Consider the following 10,096-nt stretch of genomic DNA (forward strand, 5'->3'; position numbering starts at 1 on the left):
TATTAATAATAACAATAATAATAATAATAAAAGTTAATAAATAAAATTCTATAAATTAATAAGTTAATACTTAAATAAAACTATTAGAATAAGACATATTACTTCTGTAAAATGTGTTTATTATTTTGAAAGGACAACCAAGAACATACAACAACAATAATAATAATAATAATGATAATGATAATAATGATGATGATAATAATAATAATAATTAACAAATGCAATTCTATAAATTAAGTTAATAATGAAATAAAACTATTATAATAAGTAATAACAACAACAACTAATAATAATAAATAATATTAAAATAATAATAATAATAATAATGGCAGAAATGCCTACAGAGATATTTAGGCAAATTTAAGAGGGGTAACTAAACTTGATTGATATTCTCTGAAGGTATTTGAAGGTAAAGGATGATGTAAAGTCAAAAAACCACAAAGCCGTCCGCTGCATTTACTCTCTCAGTTGCTGAATGGTTTTCAGTACGCTGTGCATGAGTGAGCTCAGTTCTATAGAATAGATCACAAATGTGTTGAAGTATAGCACTGTGATATGTGTCTGCACTGAGCCGTGTGATAACATGAAGCTGACCTGCTCTTACAGTGACAGCTTTTGTGAGGTTGCATGCCTCATTGTCCACCTGGGTGATTGCTTGCCATCTGTAACTCTTCTGAAGGTCTTCACAGTAAGAGCCTTGAATACAGTGAATGAACAGTTGGCTTGTGCATGGTTAAACATGAACTCCATGGGTCGTAAGTAATTCAGAGGCAGCAATAGTAGAAGAAATGAAAGTGTTATTTAAGCTATTATGCAAGCTTTTCTTACACATTTTATGTGTTATTAAAATCATGGTCATGTTAGAGGTCCTGTCTGTATGGAAGTGCTACAAAGAGCATCAGAGGCCTCCTTCCTGTCTAATTAGGTAGTTCTTTACTGCAAAGTGTACCAGCCTTCATTCTGATCATCAGAAGGATAACTAAGAATAATTAGAGCCCGTCAGACCATATGGGGTCATTTCATAACTAAATGAAATAGATATTGTGATTCTCGGGCTCTGAAGTGTAATACTCTGTAAAACCCCTCTGATGGTTTTTGGCCGTTCAAAGGGATTGCACTGACTGCCTTTGCAATTACAAAATCCACCCCTTTCTGATAACTGTCCCTGAGGTTTTTAAGAGGAGGTTTCTTTTGTTACCCAATTATAAGTCTCATTATGATTTTCTCTGGTGCTCTGGTCAGGTTATACAGCAGCGCTGTGCCGTTCCAGGCATTGAAGTGAGCAGGAAATCTGGGGCACAGTGGACAGATGAAGCAAGAATTACATGCCTCAGCTTGTGGGATTTACTTTAGCCCAGTGGCTTTATATCAGCTTTATCAGCTTTAGTTATGCTTTGAAAAGCTTGCATTCTATTCTATTCTATTCTATTCTATTCTATTCTATTCTATTCTATTCTATTGTATTCTATTCTATTCTATTCTATTCTATTCTATTCTATTCTATTCTATTCTATTCTATTCTATTCTATTCTATTCTATTCTATTCTATTCTATTCTATTCTATTCTATTCTATTCTATTCTATTCTATTCTATTCTATTCTATTGTGACATTTGAGAAGTTAAATTTATCACACAAATTATGCAAATAATATAATTATAACTTAAATAATAATTAATAATAATAATAATTTAAAATGTACTTATTTATGTAACATTATAAAATGACATTTGAGAAGGTAGAGGTCTCATTTAAATATGAATTATAGAAAATAAGAATAAATAAGAATAATTAATAACACATAACTGTTTTTAAGTATAATATACTATTTATTTATTTATTTATTTATTTATAATAAAATGTGTTTACAATAAAAATACAAATTAATTGACAATAAAATGTATAAAATTAAGTTTGAGAAAGCTTCTCATTCAAAATTTTTAGGCTAACAATATAACAGCTTTTTAATAATATAGCATTTAAATTGTGTTTATTTATTAAATAATTGTATTTATGTTAGATTATAAACTAATCTAAGAGAAAGTAGGCCTCTCATTCAAATTAAGATAATGTAATTATAATTGTTTTTTAAAAGTATAACATACAATTTATTTATTTATTTGTTTACATTAAAATGTATCAAATTAATCTTGAGAAAGCTACTCATTCAAAATGTTTAGGCTGACAATATATAACAGCTTTTTAATAATATAACATTTAAATTGTGTTTATTTATGAATATATATATATATTTTTTGTTAAATTTTAAAGTAATCTATGAGAAAGTATGGTTCTCATTCAAATTAAGACAATAATGTAATTATAACCGTTTTTAAAAATATTATATACTATTTATTTATTTATTTACAATACAATAAAAAATTTATTTAAAGTAAAATTTATCAAATTAATTTGAAAAAGCTTTTCATTCCAAAATTTTTAGGCTAACAATATAACAGCTTTTTAATAATATAACATTGAAATTGTGTTTATTTATTAATTATTTTTTACATTTATGTTACATTATAAACAAATCTATGAGAAAGTAGGGTTCTCATTCAAATTGTTAGGCTAATAATATAATAAATACAATTTAAATGTTATATTATTATAAAAAGTTATTTATTTATTTAATTTATTTGTTTTAATTTATAAAGTGATGTTCGAAAAAGTAGAGTTCTTATTTAAATTAAGCTAAATATAAATACAGTGGGTTTCAAACGTTATTGGGTTTAATTAGTCATTGGATCTACATTTTACAATTTTTAGTTGGTGAACTATTCCTCTGTGTCTGTGATGTATTAGATGCACAATAACAGCAAGTGCAGATGCACAGCACACTTCTTATTAAGTGGACTGTTGCTGATGGCACGTGCACAATGAAATCTGTCTCAATGACAATAAAGCGAGGAGCAATCGGCACCTCGGAGATAAAACAACTGTCACTTACAGCCTTTATTCTGCTGTCTCTGGATCAGTCAACCTCTATGCGCGCTTTCAAAAGGATAAAAGCTGCTCCGTTCATCAAGCGCTCCGTCCATCCAAGGCATGTGAAGACGTGGCCATATATGCATATGTCATCTGTCAGACCTGTTTTAAATAAATGCATTCATGCTTTGTGCAACGAATGCGAGGAGCACCGTTGCGGCTCCGCAGCCCATTTCTGAGATAAATCTCACCTCTCCACCTCTCTGTCACCAACTCCGTCATACAGCAGGGTTGCTATAACAACCGCAACAAAGATGAGGGAACAATTTTGAAGAGGGAGAGAGAAGGAAAAATCATAACAGCAGCACTCCATCAAGTGGATTTCCATGCATGCGTTTTTGCTCGGCCCTATTCGAAAATCGACGTTCAGTCTTGGAGATGGGGCTGCTAGTTAGGGCTTATGGGGCATTCTTTAAAGATTGCCGCTGTTGTTTATTTTACAGGGTTCTTAGCGAAACTTCACATTCGTTCGGGTTGAAGGCTCTCAGACTGGTAATAAAGTTGTTTTGTTTTATGGTGCATTTGTTGCTTTTCCAATAAAATGAGTCGCACTTTAAGCGATTCCCAGAAAGCATTAGCATATTTGCATAGCTTTAAAATATTGAGCACTCCTTTTTCGAATCCTGCATTTTTATTATGATTTTGTTTTTTTGTTGTTTTTTTTAACTGTGGTTATCTGTAAATGAGAAATAATTCCCCAGGGCCACATTCGCTTTCGCTGCTCGGCTCTTTCCTTTAGCTGCCATTGTTTGCGGCATGAAAACATTTCAATAGGGTCTTTCTCTGCAGAAGTGTCTGGTTTTATTGAATGATTTTGTGTGCTGTCCCTGAGGTGAAGTGTGTATGTGTGTGTGTGTGTGTGTGTGTGTGTAGTGTGTTCATTCGGCGAGGCTGTGGATGGGCCTGTAAGCTGATAGTGTACCACGCTATACTATTAGCATATTGAAGAGGGCCATGAGCTCAAACGGCTTCCTGACCTGAGGTCAAGCTTCATTCAATGTCACAGCCATGTGGCCAGTTCTTTATATGTATAGATATATTAGAGATAAAGGGATAAAGTATATATAGAAATGCATATCCATCGTATAATGTCATTTGCTTTCAAATTCCTGGATTTTGTTTTCTGGTATGTAAATGCATATGATTGTATTAAATATATACAATTTTAAGTTTACAAAAAAATTAACATTGTTATTAATTACTCACCCTCATTTCATTCCAAACCCGTAAGACCTTCGTTCATCTTCGGAACACAAATTAAGATATTTTTGATAAAATCCGAGAGTTTTCTGACCCTGCATAGACAGCAACACAACTGACACGTTCAAGGGCGTGGTTCAACCGTACAGTTATGAAGCTACGAGAATAATTTTTGTGCGCAAAGAAAACAAAAATAACGACTTTATGCAATAATTCCTTCTCTTCTGTGTCAGTCTTCGACGCGCGTTCACGAGAGTCACAACGCATACGTGTGGAGCCGACGTTTTGACGTAGAACCTGGATGCGCTGCGCCTTGTTTACAAGCAAACGAAGATGCACACCATACATAAACATCATACATCGTCTTCATAAACATGTCTGATGATATCGACAGCGAGCAATTTTTTGCCCAGTTTTACTTATTTGAACCAGAATATATAGACAATGAAGTAAGAGAGGTGGACGTTTTGCGTCGTGGTACTGTCGTGAATGCGCATCGAAGACACACGGAAGAGGAAAATTGTTGAATAAAGTTATTTTGTTTTCTTTGCGCACAAAAAGTATTCTTGTAGCTTTATAACATTACGGTTGAACCATTGATGTCACATGGACTATTTTAACAATGTCCTTACTACCTTTCTGAACATGGTAGTTACTTTGCTGTCTATGGGAGGGTCAAAAACCTCTCGGATTTCAACAAAAATATCTAAATTTGTGTTCCGAAGATGAACGAATGTCTTATGGGTTTGGAACGACATGAGTAATTAATGACAGAATTTTCATTTTTGGGTGAACTATCCCTTTATTAGGATGCGATTTTATATATATACATGTAAATAATTCCTATTTTTGTGTTCTTATGTACTAGAAGAGATTGTTGCGCTCCAACAGAGTAAATATCAAGTTGCTTCAGGTACAAAAAGCCATAAAAGTCAATCCAAACACAAATAGTTGGCCGCATACTTAATTAAATCCAAACTGAAAAAAGTCTAGCGATAATATATTTTATTATAGAAATTATAAGTGAATTACAAACTAACATTTTAGTCGTTTTGCTCATGCTGGTCTGGTTTTTAATTCATCTGTTTAATGCACTTTTTGTAGATTATTTTGTGTTCTTCTATTATTTTTCATCATAGAGATTTTTTCCACAGTAGCTATTTTAATTCTGGATAATCTCTTCAATAGGAAGCTTTAGTGCCAAAGGGATGCACTTCAACATATTTTATTAGATTGATGAGGTAAAAAGTGTACAACCAAATGGTTGCATGAAGGTTCAAAACCAGCTTTGTATTGACCATATTATATGGAGGATTGCTCACCACAACCGTGTTACACGCTCCTCAACCATTACTGTGGTCCATGATGACGGTAAAATTGGATCACAAATGTGTCAGATAGGTCATTGTATCTTTTAGATGCTACATTGCCCTGGGGAATAAGGCTAGTACAAGTTTTATTGGCCTGTTTACTGCAGCAATGGGCCGCCTGGTAGTATAGAGCTGTGTCTGTTTGTTTGGATTGGTCCTATAGATCTTTTTTAGCCAGATCCACAGGATCCAAAGCCGTTGTTCCTATCCCTGTCAGGACTGTTATGTAGAGTATTGATTGAACCCCTGCTAGCTGGCCCGTCCCAGAGAGAGAGTTTCAAATGAATTTAGTGAGCACTACAGCTTCTGGACCCTTAAAATCCAGCTTAATGAACCTCCTGCTGTTTTACTTTCTCTCAGGAGAGACGCCACACGCCACTTCAAGCCCCTGCTGACTGTGCATATTGTCACCTTCTGCTTAACTTCAACATAAAGGGCCTCTTTTGTATGTAAATCCTCAATGTGATAAAGTTTAGCTTTTAGTGGAAGCTTATGTGTTTGAGCTTATATGGCTGAGTTGTGGATAAAAGAGTGTCCGGGGAGGAAGGGAGAGACAATGGAAGTGGCGTCTTATCGCAGGAACAGACGTGGAGCACCGCCTGGCCACCGAGGAAGAAGAGGAGATCACGACCAGCTGGAAGCACCTAACCAGACGGAAGTACATGTGAATCTCTGAATATCTCCTTTAAACCCAGAGAGGGGCCTGCTGGAGTGTGACAAATCTGACCCCGAGCCTCCAGCTCTCTCTGTTGGGTAAATTTAGATTAGGCTGCTTAAATGCAGAGTTTGTTGGCTTTTAACCACACCTCTGATAGAGATCAGATTCACTGCGCTGAATACACAGGCACCAGAAAAAGAGAGAGGAAGATGAAGAAAAGGGATAGAAACACCGTCATGTTTGTTTACTTGAGAGGTAGCTTCAGTCCATCATTTGATCTATCATGCACAACAGTAATCAACTTAAGCTTTGGCATTATGGAGGAACAGCTGATGCAGACATATGTTTGCTATATGAAGATATACCATAGACTGTATATCGTATAATAGTGATTTTCTATTCAATATATATTTAAGGTACTTATAATAAAACAACTTATTATAGTTATAGACAAACCCGAATTATAAAGAAACCCTAACCCTAATACAAATTTTTAATATCAATAATATGCATTTTATATTGATTTATATGTCCAAAAATGGCAAGTACACACATACAAATACAAAAATGATTATTAAGAAACCTGTCCCAGTTGTATTTCATCCCAAAATATAAAGAAATGTGAATAACAAACAAATGTACAAAATAGGCATATTATTATTATTATTATTATAAAATGGTATTAAAAATATATAATACCAATAATAATTTCATAATTTTACATTTTAATATTTAATATTAAAAGTTAAATAATACATGTTTTATTGTAAGTTTATTGTATTTATATATGACCCTGGACCACAAAACCAGTCATAAGTGTCAATTTTTTTAAATTGAGGTTTATACATCATCTGAAAGCTGAATAAATAAGCTTTCCATTGATGTATGGTTTGTTAGGATAGGATAATTTTGGCCGAGATACAACTATTTGAAAATCTGGAATCTGAGGGTGCAAAAAAAATCTAAATATTGAGAAACTCACCTTTAAAGTTGTCCAAATGAAGTTTTTAGCAATGCATATTACTAATCAAAAATTAAGTTTTGATATATTTACTGTAGGAAATTTACAAAATATCTTCATGGAACATGATCTTTACTTAATATCCTAATGACTTTTGGCACAAAAGAAAAATTGATAATTTTGTACCATTAAATGTATTGTTGGCTTTTGCTACAAATATACCCATGCTACTTATGACTGGTTTAGTGCTCCAGGGTCACATATTATTATATTTTATATTATATATAAATATATTTAATATATAAACATAGCATATTTTTATTAAATATATACATGCATGTATATGCATGTATACACAGTACACACTCATATATTATGTAAACCTTATATAAACTTTTATTTTGGATGTGATTAATCATTTGACAGCACTAAATATATAATATAATATAATATAATATAATATAATATAATAATAAAAACGAATTGTAATAAAAAAATGTTGTTACATTTTGTTTTAGGGTGAAATATGACTTGATCATGTTTTTCGAGAGATTCACTCATTCACAGAATCACTCTAAGGAAGTGTGAAGAGGCTCATTTAAGACAGTAAATGTTGGGCAAACGTGAAGCAACAGCAGACAGCTGGCCACGAGCAACCTGACACCAACCGGACGATCAACTAATCAGGAGACGGAGACAGAGATGAGTTTAAAGAGGTGGCTAGAGAGAAAAAGATAGAGGCAGACACAGAAGGGCATTAGTTTACCGTAGCTCTGCTGTTGAAATGAAACCATAGCTATCTCGGCCATGGCGCGTAGTTTATTTCAGTTCTTAATGGAAGGCATCTCACGTTTGGCGCAGATGCTGTTTGGCTGTAAAGGGGCCCTCCAGTGCTGTTTCCAATTCGACCACCTGAGAGTGGAAGCCGGAGGGGGCACCAGGGAAGCCCCATAATGCGTTTTATGAGAAGTGGTCTATTGAGTTAAAACATCAGAGATGGAATAGGGCTCTAGCAGCGTGTGTGTGTTTGTGTTGGTGGGTTATCGTGCCCTAGGGCCACTACTGGGGCAGTTTGTTAGAGTAGGTTATGTCTGAATGTGTGTGTGGGTGGGACGGTCTGTGGAGGTCATTCTAACCACAGCGTAAATTGAGACCCAGCTGTGTGATGCAGATGAGCTTCATTCGGTCTATCCAACTTGTGTCATGACATATAACAGGGCCCAGGGACCATTTGCACCTATGGGGGGGGGGGAGTCAGGGTTGGCTAGCTTGACATTTCAGTTGATCCAAGCGTTGCCCTTGCATTATAAAATTCTCAAACCTCTGTCCAAAAGCCCAATGCACCACAAGTATTTATCTATGCCTTTTTGTATACATTGAATTAATGAATTAATGTTTTTAGCGCATTGACCCTCTATTCATAGTCTCTTTTTTTTATTGTGAGGTAGAAAATTAACTTGACCTCAGAGTTCACAATAGCAATGGAGAAACCAAACATATGCATGATTTTTGGGCTCTGTGTCAATCAGCAAGTGCAAGCTATAACTGAACTCACTGAATTTAAATCAGACACAAACAAAATGGAGCAAACTATTTAAAAAAAAAAATCTAAAATAAATAATTTAAAAAAATCTAAAAATACACTTTGAATATAATTATATATGTATTTTAAATATATCAAATATATATATATATATATATTACATTTACAATGCAGTACAGCTATATAAAACTGACAATCGACATCTGGCCATCTGTAAAACCTGTAAAAGTGTTTTAAATTTTCAAAACCCTTAACTTTGTTTGATTCCATGGTTTAAATTAAATCTTGAATCCCATCTTTTCAGTGTAGTAGTGTGAGACTTTTGCAGCCCATTGTATTAATATTTCATAAGTTTATATTGCATGATTATCTTGAGTTCTGTGATTTTATTCATCCAAAACTCTGCCTGAAGTAAAAAATGACCGTGAATTTAACGGTAAAAGACTGTAAAAATGCTACAGTAAAAACCTGTTAAATGGTTAACGGTAAATTCCCCTACTATATACGGTGAAAAACTGTATTGGACATTAAGTTTTTTGAAGTTAAAAAGACCGTATAATTTACAGTGAATAACCGTAAATTGACATTCCCAGAATTCCCTGTGTTACATTTCAAATTTGAGTTTTATTTGTTGTTGAAATAACTATGTTTCTTAGTTTTTTCTTATCAGTTTTGTATATTAGGGTTGTGTGTTACACCTAATGTTGTTAAATGAATGTTTATTGCATTATTTCAGTGTCATGTGTGTTATCATGATGTGTTTGTGTGAATGTTTAGTGTTTGTGTTTAGTGTTTGTGTGAATGACACTGTGCACCTTCTATACATATTATTATTTAAAAGCTGCTTGTGATAGGCTTTGGTCCATCATGTGACTTTCACCACCTGCATTTGGTGGTTATCAGTGTATTACAAAGGTACAAAACAGATTTCAGTACTTCAATAGGTTGGTATATTAACATTATATCAGTTAATGAAATTACGGTATTTAACTGTAAATTTAAGTTAAAACCGTAAAACCTAAAACATTGCTAGTGTTACCATGATGGTGTTTAGTGTCTGTGTGAATGACACTGTGCACCTTCTATATACAGTATGTTATCATTTAAAAGCTGCTTGTGATGGGCTTTGGTTCATCATGTGACTTTCTCATCATCACCTGCATTTGGTGGTTATCAGTGTATTACAAACGTACAAAACAGAAAAAGGTTTCAGTACTTCAATAGGTGGGTATATTAACATTATATTAGTTAATGAAATTACGGTATTTAACTGTAAATTTAAGTTAAAATCGTAAAACCTAAGATGTTGCTACCGTATTTTTTACGGTAAAATTCCGGCAACCACAGCTGCCGTTTTTTTACCGTAAATTTTACGGA

This window comes from Sinocyclocheilus rhinocerous, unplaced genomic scaffold (assembly GCF_001515625.1).
Source record: "Sinocyclocheilus rhinocerous isolate Xijiao unplaced genomic scaffold, SAMN03320098_v1.1 scaffold153, whole genome shotgun sequence".
Classification (NCBI taxonomy): Eukaryota; Metazoa; Chordata; class Actinopteri; order Cypriniformes; family Cyprinidae; genus Sinocyclocheilus; species Sinocyclocheilus rhinocerous.